Here is a 17,874-nt window from a genome sequence, read left to right on the forward strand (position 1 = left end):
TTCCAAGTTGCTTTTGGTGTTTATCACAGCAGCAAAAAGCTACGTAAGTCGCTAGATAATTTCAACTCTTGGTCTGAATATTCCTACTCCCCACAATCACAACTCTGGTCAGTCAGTCTGCAACTTCTGTGCTACAGGTGCTGCTCTCCCAGGGAATTTCAGTTCACAAGGCCAGCTTCATCTTTGTCTGTAACAAAGAGACCTAACTACCCTTCCAGTAGCTTTAGAGCTAAGTTTTCTGTTGTTCTAATGCTATCACCTCCAAGGTGAGTCTCTGCCACAGAGAGTCAGTTTGGCTCCATACACTTGCCTGGTGACACAGGCTTCCTCATGTCACGACTCACACTTTCCTGACCTGTTGCCACTCCCTGCACAGTGGTGAGTTGCTTAGTCTGGGTCCCAGTAGACAGAAAGGGGAAATATCAAGAGTGGGTCCAAAGTCTATGTATAAACAACACGCATTTAGTCTGTAAGAGCGTAGCCACATGGCTACACTTCAAACCCAAAGAGGTTTGAGACTAGAGGCCTTGTCTTATATCCAGGAAGAAGAATGAGAAATACATAGCTTTGTTGGATCATCAGAACTTTTTCTACACTACCCCTTATTCTTTAGCCAAAACAAAGTGTCATTGTTTGGGAACTGGTGGCACAAAGAAATTCCAGTCTTAGTGAAAGAGTCAAAGTGTGTGTTTGGGAGGTGTCTGGTGTGGCTGCGAACAGGCCAGTGGTACCTATGCTTCTCTTGCTGTGTGCAAATGCTTTTTAAGTCTGTATGTCTGTTGTGGTGGTTTGAAAGAAAATGGCCCCCAAAGGGAGTGGTGCTATTAGGAGATGTGGCCTTGTAGGTGTGTTCTTGTTGGAGGAAGCATGTCCTGTGGAGGTGCTCAAGCCATGCCCAGTGAGACAGACCACTTCCTGTTGCCTGAACAAGATGTAGAACTTTCAGCTACCTTCCAGAATCGTGTCTGCCTGGATGTCTCCATGTCCCACCATGGTGATAATGGACTAAAACTCTGAAACTGTAAGTCAGACAATTGCTGACTTTGCAGCAATAGAAACCATAACTAAGACATCTCAGTTCAACTAACACCCCTAGTCACTGGCTGAGTTCTGGGTACAAATGCTGAGCACTAGTTCTACAGGCCCAGATACAATGTGATTAGCTTTAGTTATTTTGCTGTTCAGCGGAAAATGCAAACACTACAAGTTGATATCAGAGGCCGTGGTTTATTAAAGGAAGTTTCACACATGCTTGTCCATGTGTGTGCATGCATATGGAGGCCAATGCAACCCCCTTCTTCACTTAAACTACAAGAGCTGGCTTTCTTCAGTTGCAGCAAAGAGTCCCAAATGATTCAGGGACAGACACAATGTTTTTAAGTAATAATTTGTTTAGGAGTATAATTATTTCTAACTCTTGAATTAAAGGGAAAATGGAACAGTACTATTTAAAATGGAAAGGAATGAATGTGGATAGTTTAAACAACTATATGCAGGCTAAAGGCACAGCGACAGTTCTGAAAATCTGTTCTAAATCTGAAAATTCAACAACAACTATTCAAGAAGCAGAGAAATGCAAATCAGCCACTCAGATTTTAGAAGGAGGGTTTCATTTTATATGAAGTGTGGAGGCCTGCTATTCTTGCCTCTGTACTGGGTTCTATTTTTGTAGTGTCAAGAAATGATTCAGTCCCACATACTGGTCTTCTAAAATGCTACTATTATGATGATGGCTGCAGCAAAACAGATGTAAGAAAAGGGACATTTAAATTTGCAGTTCCTCAGCCTGAATTAGCTGCACCAACCATGCGGTAAACTTAATACTGTGCTTAAATGGAAAAAAACTGGATCTGAATTGTGAAGTGTTTATATACACATGTGTTTATTTAATTTTCTTACAGGTGTATATTCATGTTGAGTGTATCCACTCTGCCTCGTTCCCCCCACTCTCTGCTTCCCCCACCTCTCTTTCCACCTCCTATCAGCCCCTACTTTCTTCTAGACATTTCAACTTTCACTTTCATTCACTGTGGACATACATGTTTTTATTTGACTTTATACAATCTATTGACAACCACAAACAAAAAGGCAGACAACCACAAACAAGGGTAGACACATGATATTCATCTTTCTGAGACTGACTTAATTTACTTCATGTAATTTTTTTCATTTTCCTATAAATGACATAACTTCGTTTTTTATGGTTGAAATTTCCCCTTGCATGTATATGTAAACCACATTTTTCTCCCTTCTTCATTTGCTGGACACGTGTTGGTTCCACTACTTTGCTACTGTGAATGGTGTTGCAGTAACACTGATGAGCAAGTATCCCTAAGATGTTGATTTGGAGTCCCCCAGGTAAAGGCCCAGCAGTAGCATAGCTGTTTGATGTAGAAGGTCTATTTCTAGTTTCTTGAGGAAGCTCCATAGTTTTTTCACAGAGCCTTTGCCAACTTACATTCCCACCAGCAGTGTGTGAGGATTCTCTTTGGGTTCCAACCTTCCCAGCATTGGTTGTTACTGTTTCTAAATGACTGACACTTTCACTGGAGTAAGTGCAAATCTCAATGGAGATTTGACTTGCATTTCTCCCATGACTGATGAGGTTGAACATTTTCAAATATATTTATTAGTCTTGTGTATCTTATTTTTGTGTATGAATTGTCTGTTTATTTTATTAGCCAGTTTATAAGTTTCTTTCTGTTTAGATTTTGAGTTCCTGCTGTATTCTAGATGTTAATTTTTTGTTAGACGTGTAAGTAGCAAAGATTGTCTTTTTTCATAGGCTGCCTCTTCATTGTTTTCTTTACTGCACAAAAAATTATTGATTTCATAAGACTGTATTTATTGATTATTACCCTATTTCTTGAGTAATCAGAGTTCCATTCAAAAAGTCCTTTCCTGTGCTTATAGCTTGAAGTGTTTCCCCCACTTTTCCTCTTACAGCTTTAGAGTTTCAAGTCATATGGTAATGCCTTTGGTATATTGGGAATGGGTTTTTATACAGGGTTAGAGATAAGGATCTACTTTCTTCTACAGGTGGATATATAGTTTCTCCAGCACCATTTGCTAAAAGAGGTTGTATTTTTTTTTCTGATGTGCATTCTTGGCATCTTTGTAAAAACACTCATCAGGCAGCTGTAGCTGTGTGAGTTTGTACTTTCATCTTTTAGTCTATTCCAATGACCCATTGTCTGTTTTTGTATCTTACTGTTAGTTACTATGATATTGTATAGCAAGTTCTTACAGAGTTGAAGCATTCCATCCTTCAGGATTCTCCTTAAGACTCTGGAAGTCAATAACTCACAAACCTCAGGAAATTCCTGAAACAGGCCGGATTCACAGGGCTCCCTCTGCAAGGTTATAGAAACAGTAAAAGCTACTGAAGAGAGGAGAGCATCTGCTCTGAGAGCTGTCTTCAAGCTCAGCAGTGAGCTCTGGTTCCAGCTTTTATGAACTGTTCCTCATGCTAGAGCATGATGTAACGTATCTGCATTTGAGTTGCCTGTACTCTTGCAGCTTCAGTAAACTCACCAGTTCATTGTTGGAGCCCATTTTCAGGTTTCCTAGTGGCTTTACCCAGCATGTCCGCATAGAGAGGATGATTGGACCATGGGCCTGAGTGCAGGTGTCTGAGATGGTCTGCACTTGGCTGTGCTGGGGGTAGGTCTTTTGCTCCACCCCTTGGCATTTCTATAAATACCCTAGGGCAGAGACAGTCAGGGCCTGATGGAATAGGTTCCAGGCCCTCTCAGGCTATCCTGTATTTTCTATTTGTTTATCTCCACACTCTAAATCCTTCTATCTAATATTTCCTGCTGCTCCCACTCAAGGGCACTCTGGGGAAATGTGGGGGTGGTGGGTAGCCCCCCACAGTTCATCAACTTGGATTAGGTGGTATTGTTACTCTGTCTTTCACTAGTTCCCTATCTGGGGTGAGAGACGTTTGCATATGTCTCCCCAGGAACCAAGCTATGAAACACATGGCTCTGTGTCTAACACGAAGTTAGGTGTGCTGACGCCTCTGCCATTACTCTTTTTGCTCAGGATTGCTTTGGCTGTTTGAGATCATTAGTGCTTCCAAATGAATTCTGAAGATTGTTTTTCTGTTTCTGTGAAGAATAGGATTAGAATTTTGATGAGGATTACATTGAATTTGTAGATTGCTTTTGGCAAATAGACATTTTCACAATATTGATTGTTCTGATCCCTAGGTACTGGTTGTTTTTACATCTGTGGTTGTCTTCTTCCGTTTCTTCAGTTATTTTAATGTTTTCATGCTAAAAGTTTTTCACTGACTTGGCTAGATTTATCTTTTATTGTTTTACTGAAGCAACTGTAAATGAGATTTTTCTTTGGTTTCTTCCTCAGCCCCCTTGTAACTAGCGTTTAGGAATGAGCCGCATAATTGTATGTTAATTTTATATCTTGCCACTTTGCCGACAGTGTTTATCAGCTCTAAGATTTTGTGCTGGAGGCTTTAAGGCTTAGTGTAGAGAACCACATCATCTACAAATAAGGAAGTTTGACTTCTCCTTTTCCTGTTCGTTTCTCTTTTATTTTCTTGTCTTGTCCTATCACTTTAGCCAAGACTTCTTGCATCGTATACTGAAGAAGAGTGGGGAAGAAGGTGAACACTCTTACCTTCTTCCTGATTGTAGTGGAAATGTTCAGCATTTTCTCCTATTTATTATGAAGTTGGCATAAGTTTTTTTAATGCAAGTTTTATTAAGTTTAAATGTGTTCCCTTCTCTTTACTCTCTGTCGTTGCCTCCACCTCTGCCTCTCTGTCCCTGTCTCTGTCTCTCTGTCTCTCTCTGTCTCTGTCTCTCTCTGTCTCTCTGTCTCTCTGTCTTTCTGTCTCTCTGTGTGTGTGTGTGTGTGTGTATGTGTAGAAGCATGTGCTTGTGTGTTCATGTGTGGAGGCCAAAGGAGGGTGGTGTCAGATGTATTCCTCTATCACTTTATGCCTTATTTCCTGAGAAAAGATCTCTCACTGAACCCAAAGTTTACCATTGGGGGCCGTGCCAGTGAGCAGCAAGCCCCAGTGATCCACTTTTCTCTGCCTCTCCAGTGCTGTGGTTCCAGGTGCACACGCAGTCATACTTGGGTATTTACGTGGGTGCAGGGGCTCTTCGAGCACTCTTGCCCACTAAGCCACCTCCCCAGCTTTAAGTATGCCCCTTCTTTTCCAGATTTCCTTTTTTTAAAGGGGAGAATATGAATGCAGTCCCCCACAACAAATCATGCAGTCGAGTTTCTCACATTTGGGGAAACCGCAGGAATCAGCACATCTGGAGTGCAATGGAGAAGCCTCACCCTGGGAAAACCACCTTCGTGATCATGCGATCTCCTTGCCAGGCAAGTACACCTTTGGCACACTTCTTCTGAGCTTTTATATGATATTGGATTCTGTCAAAAATCCTTTTCTGCATCTGTGGAGGTGATTGTGTGATTTTTCTGGGGTAAGTTTTATAGACAACTGAGAAAATAAATATCAGATTCTGAAACAAGGTGGCTACTGCTATAGCTTAAAAACAATTTGTTTCTCTTTCGTCTTCTGTTCTTACTTTCTTTGTTCAAGTTCAAATTTATATAATCTCCTTGGCTATCAGTTCTAGAATGTTCAATGACTTTGAAAGTATCTTTTGATATTCTGCTTCTCAAATACTCCCATTTCTTCCCCTGAACACTGACTTCTGAAATGTAGCTTGACCATCTTCTGTTACACTGAATGTACTGAGCGTGTGTGTGTGTGTGTGTGTGTGTGTGTGTGTGTGTGTGTGTGTGTGTGGTGTGTGTGTGTGTGTGTGTGTGTGTGTGTGTGTGTGTGTGTACACATATTCAACAGCAGGTCCATCACAATGTTGTAGAATTCTGTATCTTGCCTTGAAATGAACTAGAAAGAGCTATTTCACTTATGCTTGGTGGGTACAGGACTGTAATCCCAGCTAGTCTGGTGTCTGAAGCAGGAGGATCACATATTTAAGGACTGTGGGAGCTACAGAGTGAGTTCAAGGGCAGCCTAGGCAACTTAATGAAATTTTATTTCTTAATGAAAAGAGAGGGCCAGGAATGTGGCTCAGTGGTAGAGTAATTTCTCACCATGTATAAGGCCCTACCTTCAATCCATAACACTATTGTGGTAGTTTGAGTAAGAATGGCCTCCATAGGCTCATATTATTTGAATATTTGTTCCACAGTTAGTGGAGCTGTTTGGGAAGGATTGGATGTGTGACCTTGTTGAAGGAAATGTGCTGCCCAGGCCAATGCCAGGCTCCAAATCTCCCCTCACTCACCACCCCACCCTCTGCCTGCTGCCTTCATATCAGGATGTAAAGCTCTCCAATACTTCTCCAGCACCGTACCTGTTGGCTTCCCACAATGATGATCATGGACTAACCCTCTGAAACTGTAAACAAGCCCCCAATTAAATGGTTTCTTTTATAAAAGTTGCCATGGTGATAGTGTCTTCTGACATCAATAAAACAGTAAGTAAAAAAGAAGTTGGTGCTAAGATTTACTGTGACATGCCTAATCATGCTTTTGTTTGGAGGAATATGGAAGACTTTGGGAATTTGGACTAGAAAAGTAGTTGAAAGCTTTAAGAAGAGCTTAATGGGTCATCCTAGCAGGATCATGGAAGACAGTAGGGTTGAGGGCATTTGGGACTATGGAGGCCTGGCTCAGGGGATTTCAGAAGGGAAGAATATTAGCAAGTGGAGTAAGTGGTCTACAGACCATCCTTGTGATATTTTGACAAAAAGCGTGGCTGCTTTTTTGCCCTTGTCATAAATATTTGCGAGAGGTTAAATTGAAGATTTTAAACTAAAGCCATTGGCAGAGGTGGTTTCAAGACAGCCTAGTAGTGACTGCGTTATGTGGTTATTAGTGATCACTCTTGTGTAGTTTTACAATGAAAAGTGGTAAGCAGGGCAAAGAGAAATACAAAATGTACAGTTTGAGGAGAAAAAGAGAACTAGTAAATGTTGTGTTGGAACCACGTCTTGTGCTCAAGGAGATAAAAAGTTTGAAGAAGGCCTGATTCAAAATGGAATAAAAGGAGTGGTGCCCTCAGGGCGAGACCCAACCTAGCTAAGCCTCCAACTTGTGAAAAGAATTAAAGGAAAACCTAGCCACAAAGGAAACCATCAACAATGGAAAGCTGGTGCAAATGTGATTAAAGGAAGGGTCAGGGGAAGCAAGAATCTGGCAGCTTCAGCCACATGGTTCTGGATTTAGAGTCAAGAAAGACACTGGGAAGGGGCTGTGGAATCTTCCTCTGAGGTTAAGGAAAGTTGCTGTAGTGAGGTGTGTCACAGGGGAGTACCTGCACGGAGGCCATAGAGGCCATTACACGGAGCTGTGACGATGAAGCCTGGATTGTTTTGGAGACCCCAAGATGGTGTAAGTGTTGGAGTTGTGAGATATCAGCCAATCAGAAGTGAGTAAAGGGTGTGGAACCATCCCAAAAGAAAAAAGTATGTTGTAATTAGCAAAACTGGAGGGGAAGAGCCATCTAAGTCCTTTGCCATTGGATGTGAAGATACAGGATCTGAAGTTTGCCCAACCATTTTTTTGATCTTGCTTTGGTTTAGTATTTATTCACTATTCCTCCTTTCCTACCTATTGAAATAGTAATGTATATTCTGTGCCATTGGATGTTAGAAATATGTGCTTTGCTTTTTTGTTTTGATTTACAAGGAGTTTAGTTTAGAGATTGCTTTTGAGTCTCAGAAGAGACTTTGAAATTTTGGGCTTTTAAACTGTCTTGAGACTGAAAGACTATGGGAACTTTTGAAATTGGACTAAATGCATTTTCCTTTTCCACTATGATATGGCTATAGAGGCCTATGGGGGGCAGGGAAAAATGTGGTGGGTTGAGTCAGAATGGGCCCCATAGGCTTATAGGTTTAAATGTTGGTTCCCAGTGAGTTTGTTTGGGAAGGATTAGTAAGTGTTACTTTATTGAAGTAGGTTTAGCCTTGTTGGAAGAAGTGTGTCCCTGAGGATGGACTTGGAGGTTTCAAAAGCCAGTGCCAGGCCTACTATCTCTTTCTCTGCCTGCTGCCTGAGGATCAGGATGTAAAGCTCTCAGCTACTGCTCCAGTGCCATGCCTGCCTGCTTCCTGCCAAGATGATTGTGGACTAACCCGCTGGAACTTTAAGCAAGCCACTCCCAAATGCTTTATTTTATAAGAGTTGCCTTGGTCATGGTGTCTGTTTATAACAATAGAACAGCAACTAAGACCACCTTAAAATATGGAGAGAAAGAAGGAAAGGAAGGAAGGAAGGAAAAAAAGGGAAGGAAGGAAGGAAAAGCAACTAGCTCCTTCTAAATAGTCGTCTCTCAATGTTAAGAAATGACGAAACCTAGTCACGTCAATCAACTGGCCTTCCAGAAATATCTGGAATACTTACTATGGTTTTGCAATTCTTCAAAACGTGGCCTCTCCTTTCCTCGCTCCATCCAATCATCAGACCATAGTTCTTCTGTCTGTTTTGGCTCTCTCATGGTGAGAAGACACTGCCCCCTTTCTTGCTTGTCCAACACTCCGTTGGCAGCTTAGTTTCCTCCTTAAGGTGGTCTCTCACTGATCATGGCAGGTTTGGTGCCCCTGTTTTATAAAACTTACATTTCATGAACTTACTCACCAAACACACACACACACACACACACACACACACACACACACACCAGAGTTGAAACTAGAAAAACTATTAGCTTTATATCCTCTCTTGTGACTTCTATGCCTTTGCCTTTCTCAACATCATACTATACCCACACTTACAGCTGTTTACATATTTACATGTAAGCATTATAGATTAGATACACATATAAGGGAGAAGGGTTTTTTTTCTTTTTGAGATTAAGTGACCTCACTTAACAATATAATTGTAAGTCCTTCCATTTTCTAACAAATTTCATGATTCCATTTTTCTGTAACACTGAATAAGATGTATATGTGTACTAGATTTTTCTTACACATTTATCTGTTGGTGGACTTCTAGTCAATTCTAGCTCCTTGCTATAGTGCATAGAGCAGCAATAAACATGAATGTGCAAATATCCCTATGGTAGGGCATGGGGTTTTCTGGGAATGTGTCCAGGAGTGAAATAGCTGTGTCCTAGTCATTCTATTTTTTATTTTTTTGAGGAACCTCCAAAATGATTTCCATCATGATCGTATTAGTTTATACCCCACCAGCTATGAATAACTATTTCTCTTTCCCTATATCATTTCAGCATTTTTTGTTAGCTTTCCTGATGATAGCCCTTCCTACTGAGGTGAGGTGGTATCTCAAAGTGTGGAAATAAACATTTTTTTCTAGAAATAACTTTTATTTTCAGGAACTGAGTTTTAGCTGACCTTCCAACCAAGTTGATAATGTGCTTTAAGAGTATTTAAAATGGTGTACTCAAACTGCTTTCCTACTTTAAGAAAACAATGTCACCAATCTTAACTGTGTCCTAGGCTCCCCTTTTGAAACTAAACACATACTTGTAATCTTAAAACTATAAACTCTTCTATGCTTCTGATCTAGAGCAGTGTGTGTGTGTGTGTGTGTGTGTGTGTGTGTATGTGTGTGTTTGTTTGTATGTCTGTCTGTGTCTCTGTATGTATTATGCTAACTACTCACTGAAAGCAGTTAGTTCAATGATAAGTTTGATTGAGAGACATTCAAAATTTATTTTTTGAAAATTTAATTATCCTTAATGTGTTAGTTTGAATAAGAATGACTCCTGTGAACTCATATGCATGAATACTTGGTCTGCAGTTTGTGGATCTGTTTGGAAAGGATTAGGAGGTGTGGCCTTGTTGGGGGAGGTGTGTCACTAAGAGTGGGCTTTGGGGTTTTAAGAGCCAACACTATTCCCAGTTAGCTCTTTTTCTTTCTCTGCTTCTTGCTTATAAATCATGGTGTAAGATCTTAGCTGTTATTCCAGAATCAAGTCTGTCTACCTACTTCCACAATCACCACCATGATGGTTATGAACTCTAACCCTCCAGAACCATGAGCCCCCAATTAAATGCTTTCTTTTATAAGTTTCATTTGTCATGGTGTCTTGTCATGGCAATGGAAACATAACTAAGACACTTATATGCACTATGAAAATATCAATAGTAAGAGGTAGATGTGATGATTCACATCTGTAATCAAATACTCAGGAGGCTGAGGCTGGAAGATTGATAAGAATTCAAGGCCATCTTGAATGCAGAGCAAGTTGGAGGCAAGCCTGGTCACTTTTGCAAGGCTTTGTCTCAAAAACAAACAAACAAAAAACTAACAATAATAAAACAAACAACACACACACACACACACACACACACACACACACACACACCCCAAAAACATACACCCCAAGTAAAAAACGAAAAAATATCATTTTTATTGCATTCCCAAAGACCACTCTGAAGCACTCAGATGAAAGCAGGGTTTCAAACCTAATTCTGGCTTTCATGCACAGTTTTTCCCATGTGAATTCTTGGAGCGTGACAGAGCTTTTCTGGCTCCTGGTGACCTTAACTTGGAGTACTAGGGGCTTGGACAATTAATTGACACTAAAACTGCTGAGCCAGTGGATTCTGAGTTCTCTATTTCACCTCCAAGAATTATAATGGAATTCGAACAAGGAGGCAGCAGGTGTGAACTGAATTATTGAGGAAGAGAAAGAGCACCAAGAGTGAGAGGGGCTCCGAGGAAAGAATTCCCCCTGATTGTTCAGCCAACTGGCTTTTGTGGAACTTATCGTGGGAACTGGATAGGTACTAAGGTAATCTTTATTGAAATTGGTCATCTTTTAATGTTCCATGTCTGAGACAGTAATGAGTAACACTTACTACGCAGACTCCTTCGGCAGAACCAGATAGTTAATCCTCCATTCTTGGGAGGGACTCGTATGTGCTAGTGACTAGCTCTCATTCACTGTGGATTCCTCCCTTACTGCCTAAGTGAAAATATCTCCTGTATCACTACTTCCAAATGTTTCATGAGAAATACTTCTCCATCAGACCAGTTCAGAAACCACTTGATATTTTAGTAATTGGATGAATTTTGAGAGCATGATTAACTCCACTAAAGTTTGAGTCAACTGCAAGTAATGACCATTCCTGAAGGTGTGTGCTTATACCAGACTCTCTGGGTATCCTGCTTATAAGCTACTTCTTGGAGACAGGTGTCTTCCTTCCCTTCCCTCCCCTTCCATTCCTCCCTTGCAAGAATAATCTTCTTGTACACTGTAAAGATTTGTCACTTGAATTGATTTAATAAAACACTGATTGGTCAGTAGCCAGGTAGGAAATATAGGTGGGGTGACCAAACTAAGAATTCTGGGAAGAGGAAGGGCAGAGTCAGGAGTCACCAGCCAGGCACAGAGGAAGCAAGATGAGAATGCCACACTGAGAAAAGATACCAAGCCATGTGGCTAAACATAGATAAGAATTATGGGTTAATTTAAGTGTAAGAGCTAGTCAGTAGTAAGCCTGAGCTACTGGTGGAACATTTACAATTAATATAAGCCTCTGTGTGGTAATTTGGGAAGTGGCTGCTGGGTATTTGGGAGTTGCTGATGGGATAGAAACTTCTGTTTACACTTCCTCCCTTATTTCCTTTCTTCTCTTCCTTTCCAAATGTGATTTATACAGTATTTTTAAGAAAACATGAAAGTTGACAATTTTGATTTCATTTGGAGAGTGAAAAAAAAAAAGAGAGGAGAAAGGGTAAACTATTGGATAAATTTCTTCCTTTAGAGATTGAATGGAATAGTAGGAAACAGGTTAGGAGATGTAGCTGGAGTATTCTTGACTGGACACAGAATGCAGGAATTACTGTTTTCTGTCTGTCAGTTTATATTGAGCTACAGAGAGAAGATGAAGACTTCTTTAGTACCTTCCTGGTCATGTATGATGATCAAATAGATCACATAAACAAGGCAAGCCAGGGCTACAGATCACACACAGAAGATAGTTTAGAACAAAACTCCTTGTATTGTACACATAGCTACTGAAGCAAAGGTTTGTAGGAAGGTGTGGTTACTATCTGAAGTTCAAATATTTATAACAGTTGCAATTCAAACTTAAAATGAATTGTTCCTGTTTCAAAAGGCCAGCTTATGTAGTGTGCATTTGACCTTCTCAAAAGCACATAGTCAGTTACACTGTTATCTCCACTTTACACCAAAGTCAACTGGTGATAAAGAACATGAGTGTCCATTTTTGCAGAGTAGAGAGTTGCAGATACTGACTTGGAACCAATAGTTTTAATCTCTCCATGTTCTCTATAATATCTGTGTTTTCTGTAATTAGAGACTTAGCAGGTATATAACTGGTGATACTGTTTCTTCTTCAAGTCTGAAAATGCCAGGTTGACATTGGTTTTGAGAAACAGTCAGATTTTCTTGTTTTGAATTCTTCTGCAGGTTAATTTAAATCCGCAGTTAGATTGTTTTCTTAGCAATAGCAGGGAGCTCAGAGGAAACAAGCAGAAGTTTCAGTGGGACAAAAACAGTGTTTGGAAAGTTGTTGGTCCAGCACAGACAATTCACAATCAAAAGCTCTGTAGGCGAAGTTCAATTATCTGACTTTGGCAGTGCTGGGAGAAGAGTAGGGAAGAGGAAAATGGATGTGAATGGACATAGAAACCTAGAAGACTTGAAACTCTTGAGGAAGTAAAAAGCAAGAAGATACTATTTGTGTGATAAGTAACTACCTGCGCAATAAAGAAAGCACAGCTCTACATTGTGGTTAGTGAGTGGAGACAGGTGCATTAACAGGAAAGGGACCACAAAGGCTAACAGAAGCTTAAGTTCCTGTGGATGTTTGGCTTCTGAGAGGTATTAGCCATCCAGAAGCTTGAGTCCTTACTGCACAGGCAGACTGTCTTGCTGGCAAACCAGAGTTGCAGCCACAATAAGAGCAGCACCAGTACTAATAGGTCCTGACAGCTCATGACCCCTGGCTTCATGCCAAGATGCTTCAATGTGTTAACTCATTACCATGGTTGCAAGTGCCAGAAGCCACCACCATTCCTCTTACAGGAGTGATTACTCTATTTCCAAGGGGACTAGGCTTTTGCTGCTGTGGTCAAACATCGCACAGAACAATTCAAACCAAGGGGAGATTTGTTTTAACTCACACTTGCTGAGGATTCAGTCCATGACGGATTGGCTTTATGTGCTTGGGCAGAAAATCATGGTGGTGACACTGTGTGCCAGAGGATCTTCTCTTCGTGGTGGTAGACAGGAAGTTGAGAGAAGGGAATAAAGAATGGACAAATGCAGCCCCTAATGACTTAGTCCCTAGTGGTATCCCCATCCCTGTGACCTACTTCTTCCAACCTGATTCATCACCTACCTTTCATCTTATCCAAGCAGTGTCACAATATTACCTTTTCATCTGAGGGGGATGGATCTATTGGTTAGGTCAGAGTTCTCAGGAGGCAGCCATGTCCCAATAGACCTTGAACTAGCAATTAAACTCCTAATCCATGAGCCTGTGGGGGATTTTTCATAGTCAAGCTGTAACATAAGGCTTCACAGCTGCTTGGGGCAGGTGTCCCTGTTTGCTAGTCCAAAATTAGCTTCAGCTAGAATTTGTCCATGCCACATAGAAACTGGTACATTGGACAGAGCATCATTGCCAAATCTCCTTCGTGTTGGTTCCTACTTCTAATTAGGTTTCATGGTAATATTCCTAATGCCTTTAATATGAGCAAATATTAGTTTCCTTAATGCATAGGCTCCCCACAGTCATTATATCACTGAGTGTCAGGAAACCGTATGAAAATTACATGTATGCCATATAAACTTTATAAATTATATCCAGGCTGCCCCCAAAAGCAGCAAGCCCTGCCCTGGCGGGATTTGCATGAAACTAGAGAGTGCCTCTAGGAATTGCTCATGGCAGGAGATTCACCTCCTAGCTCTGGTGGCCTGAATTAATTCTCTGCCCTTACAGGTGATACGCAGGCTGAAAGGGCTGCTGCAGCCTCCAGCAAGACCAAGACTGAAAGAACTTCTGAGTTCTTGCAGAGTGTTCTCCACAACACTGGCTGGGTTCCAAGGCAACATCTCTGTGACTGGAACACCAAAAAAGCTTAGTGGTGTCAGCCTGGGATGCTTCCTGAAGCTGGGGAATGGTGAGGGGGCACTGCATTCTGTACAGGAGCAGTTCAACTACCCATGAGAGACTGCAGCTTTCACATATCTCCTTTTAGCTTGCCCAGAGGGCTTCTCCTGTGTTCCTCCTAACTCTGATTCTACTCCTGTACCAAATTCCTCTTTCCCCCTCTGTACAGAGTGATTTCTTCCTGCTCTGAAGTCTGGTGTCTAGCTGCCAACAGCCTGGAGCTCAGCTTGTCGCTCACAGTTTTATCCATTCCTCTCAAACAAGGCACACATGACATTTCCTCTCACCATTACATCAATCCCTTCAGCCCATGCTGACCAGCTCTTGGACCGAATCTTCTGACCACTGGAGCTTTTCTTCTTTCCAACAATAATTTTACCAACTCTAGAAACTGTTGAGACATACCTTTCATCTTGCTGTGGACACGAGCCCTTGTGTTTTTCAAGGAAACCACCAAATCCTCGATTTTGGCTAAGAGCCTGCTGACCTTCCCATGTGCCAGCACAGCCCCTCATGTGCACTCCAACTTGAACTTTTACCTCCACTTGGTCAAAATTATACTTCTTGTTTCTCGCCATCTTTTGAAACCTCCCTTGACAGGAAACTTCTTTTTTCTATTTTTATTTATTTCTTTAATTTTCATGTGGGTGTGTTTATATGTGGGTGTGGGTACATACCCCTCATGGTGCACACATGCAGGCCCGAGGACAATCTTGGGTATTGGTCCTTGCTTCTCCACCTTGCTGATAAGAAACTTTCCAATACCTGCTTTTGCCTTGTCCTCCCAGCCTGACGCCAGCCTCTCTATATTTAACAGAGCATATGGCACTTAGTAAGCATGGTCAGGTATAATTATGGCAGTGCCTGTCCCTTATTCTTTCTGCTGGCATTGATTTGAAATCTTTGTGGCTCCTTACTGTGTATTTAAGTCTCTGCTTCAACATGGTGTCTTATATTCAGAACAAACAGAACCACCTGGCTGCCATCCTTTTCCTGCTCTTTTGGTGGATGGGACAGTCTGGCAGGAAATCAGCCTCCTCAGCAGAACACAGAGACATACTGGCTGGAGGGTAGCCGAGCTGTCTCCAGCTCTGAATCAGCTTCCTGAAGTTATCCCAAGCACAAACTCTGTGATCTACTTAGCTGTGTGACAAGTCACTCCACAGTACCTTCATTTATTCTCTGTAATGGTGCAGTCATAAAAGCCATCTTCTAGGGCTGAGTGAGCACCAAAAGACTTAGAAGGCACAGAGCTTTCCGAGCATGCTCTGCACAGTAGGCACTCTATGTCTGCTCAGATCGCTTTTCTATCATAAGCGTCATAGCTGTGTATGTGTCCCCCTTTGGTTGTCAGGGACTTCCATGTCAGTTGGTGGAGAAGGTGTTTACTCACTCTTCTAGCCATTGAGCATTCAGACTGCTTGAGAGGAGTAGATTGGCTGTGTGGTGTGTTATTTCAGATTAGGAAATGGGCCTGTTTCTTGGGTGGAAGAGCAAGGTGGTGCCTGCTGCTGAGTCTCTGCGGATCTTTTAATTAATTGCTATTTGTTGCAATGATGACAGTGGTGTATTAGTTGACATCTGCTTTTATTCTATAGGAGAAGCATTTTTTAAATTGAACAATCATGACTTTCACAGTATGCATATTCAGAAATCTCTGAATCAAAAGAGAAGCAATTCTAACTTTTCTCAAGTCTGCACTCTCACTGGGTTTTCATATTAATATTTGACACTAGCAGCTAACTGCAGCCATTTTGCAACGTATGTAGTTTCTCATTTGTCCTTGAAATGAACCTTTAGGGGGTATGATTTCATTCTTTTTAATGGCTGAATAATGTTCCATTGTGTACATGTACCACAATTCTTTATCTATTCTTCTGTTGAGGGACATCTAGGTTATTTCCAATTTCTGGGTGTTATGGAATAAAGCAGCAATGAACATTGTTGAGTAAATGACTCTGTGGTAGGATGAAGAGTTCAAGTACTGTATTGAAGAGGTATAGAGGGAGTAGACAATTTTTCTCTCTGTTTGAGTTGATGTTGGCTTTGTGCTTGCTGTAAACTGCCTTTATTATATTGAAATATGTCCTTTGTATCCCTAATTCTCTTCAGACTTTTATTATGAATGGGACGTTGGACTTTTTTTAAAGGCCTTTTCTGCATCTAAGGAGACCATCATGTGGTTTTTGTCTTCCAGTGTGTGTGTGTGTGTGTGTGTGTGTGTGTGTGTGTGTGCGTGTGTATGGTAAATTACATTTACTGATTATTTTGTATATTGAACCATCCCTGCATCTTTGGAATGAAGCCTTCTAGGTCGTGGTGGATGATCTTTTTGATGTGTTTTTGGATTTGGTTTGCAAGTATTTTAGCATCTATATTTATAAGGGAGATTAGACTGTAATTCTCCTCCTTTGTTGTGTCCTTATGTGGTTTATGCCCTCATCAGATAAATTGAGCAATGTCCCTTGTGTTTCCTTTTGTGAAATAATTTAAGGGGTATTGGCATTAACTCTTCTTTGAAAGTCTGATAGAATTCTGAACTAAAATCATATGGCCCTGGGCATTTTTTTTTTTTTTTTGGTTGGAAGACTTTTAATGACTGCTTCTATTTCACTAGGGGTTATAGGTCTGTTTAAACTGCTTATTTGATCCTGATTTAACTTTGGTAAGTGGTACCTTTTGGATTTTCCAATTTGATGGAGTACAGGTTTTTAAAGTATGTCCTTCTGATTCTCTAGATTTCCTTGGTGTCTGTTGTTATGTCTCCCCTTTCCTTTCTAATTTTGTTAATTTAGAGAGTCTTTCTTTTAGTTAACTTGGATACAGGCTTATCAAGCTTATTGGTTGTCTTAAAAGACCCAACACGTTGTTTCATTGATTCTTTGTAAATATTTTGTTTCTATCTTATTTATTTCAGTCTTGAGTTTATTTCTTGCTGTCTACTCATTTTGGGTATGATTTCTCTCTTTTGTTCTAGAGCTTTCAGGTGTAATTTTAAGCTACTAGTATAAGATCTCTCCTGTTTATTTTTTTAGTGCTATGAACTTGCCTCTTAGAACCATCTTCATCATATCCCGTAAGTTTGGATATGTTGTATTTTTAATTAAATTCTAGAAAGTCTGTAGTTTCTGTCTTACCCATTTTTCACTCAATAGTGAGTTGTTTGGTTTCCATGAGCTTTCTGTTGTTTCTCCTGTTGTTGAAATCCAGCTTTAATCCATGGTGGTCTGATAGGATGCAGGATGTTATTTCTATTTTCTTGTATCTGTTGAGACATGCTTTGTGTCCCAGTATGTGATCAATTTTGGAGAAAGTTTCATAAGGTGTTGAGAAGAAGGTATATTCTTTTGTGTTTGGGTGAAATGTTCTGTAAATACACATTAGGTCCATTTGGTTTATAACTTCATTTAGCTTCAGCATTTCTCTGTTTTTTTTTTTTTTTTTGTCTAGATCATCTGTGTGTTGATGAGAGCAGGGTATTGATGTCTTCCACTATCAGTGTGTGAGGGTAAATATGTGATTTAAACTGTAGCAGTGTTTCTTTTATAAACTTAGGTGCCCTTATGTTTGGTGCGTAGATGTTGAGAATTACAGTGTCCTCTTCCTGATTTTTCCTTTGATATATGCAATGTCCTTCCCCATCTATTCTCATTAGTTTGGTTTGGAGTTTATTTTGTCAGATATTAAAATGGCTCCAACAGCTTGTACTTGGATACATTTGTGTGGAATATTTTTTTTCATCCTT

The 17,874-nt window shown here is 40.6% G+C and overlaps 1 non-coding gene across 1 annotated transcript; it reads right to left on the bottom strand.

Annotated features, from left to right (window-relative positions):
• Positions 1-5,209: 5,209 nt before the first annotated feature.
• LOC131905461 (U1 spliceosomal RNA) lies at positions 5,210-5,369 on the bottom strand. The gene has a single exon (XR_009377969.1). It is a non-coding gene; the product is annotated as a U1 spliceosomal RNA (small nuclear RNA).
• Positions 5,370-17,874: the final 12,505 nt, after the last annotated feature.

The sequence above is a fragment of the Peromyscus eremicus genome, chromosome 2 (genome assembly GCF_949786415.1).
Source record: "Peromyscus eremicus chromosome 2, PerEre_H2_v1, whole genome shotgun sequence".
NCBI lineage: Eukaryota > Metazoa > Chordata > Mammalia > Rodentia > Cricetidae > Peromyscus > Peromyscus eremicus.